General features: G+C 52.2%; 1 protein-coding gene across 7 annotated transcripts in view; it reads left to right on the top strand.

Moving 5' to 3' along the window:
- Positions 1-372: 372 nt before the first annotated feature.
- The window catches only part of CSPP1 (centrosome and spindle pole associated protein 1), a 61,965-nt gene continuing 61,776 nt past the window's right edge, over positions 373-561 (top strand). For all 7 annotated transcript variants that reach the window (XM_017731001.1, XM_017731031.1, XM_017731011.1 and 4 more), the window contains exon 1: positions 373-408. The gene's annotated coding sequence lies outside the window, so the exon portion shown is untranslated. The remainder of the gene's footprint in view (positions 409-561) is intronic.

Raw genomic sequence — 561 nt, 5'->3', positions numbered from 1 at the left:
GGCACCGCAGGAACCCGACCCCGGCCGGGCCGAGGCCTTTCTCACTATTTGCCCATTTATTTATTTACTTATACTTTTTAAATTACTGTAACCAGTCCTGGGCTGCTCAGTACGAGAGAGACACGGAACTTCTGCAGCGGGCCCAGCGGAGGGCAACAAAGATGTTTAAGGGACTGGAGCATCTCTTTCATGAGGAAAGGTTGAGAGAGCTGGGCCTGTTCAGCCTCGAGAAGAGACGACTGAGAGGGGGCCTTATCAATGTCTATAAGTAAAGTATCTAAAGTGGGAGGCTTCAAGAGGATGGAGCCAGGCTCTACTCGGAGGTGCCAAGCAATAGGACAAGAGGCAAGAAAACTGATGCACAGGAATTTCCCCCGGAAATTGAGGAAGAACTTCTTTACTGTGCAGGTGACCGACCACTGGAATAGATTGCCCAGAAAGGTTGTGGAGTCTCAAGAGCCGTCTGGATGCGATCCTGTGCCATGTGCTCCAGGGTGACCCTGCTTGAGCAGGGAGGTTGGACCAGGTGACCGACTGTGGTCCTTTCCAACCTGCCCCATT

This window comes from Corvus brachyrhynchos, unplaced genomic scaffold (genome assembly GCF_000691975.1).
Source record: "Corvus brachyrhynchos isolate BGI_N302 unplaced genomic scaffold, ASM69197v1 scaffold961, whole genome shotgun sequence".
NCBI classification, from domain to species: domain Eukaryota; kingdom Metazoa; phylum Chordata; class Aves; order Passeriformes; family Corvidae; genus Corvus; species Corvus brachyrhynchos.
The sequence above is the reverse complement of the archived record's forward strand: the minus strand, read 5'-3'. Positions and strand labels throughout refer to the sequence as shown.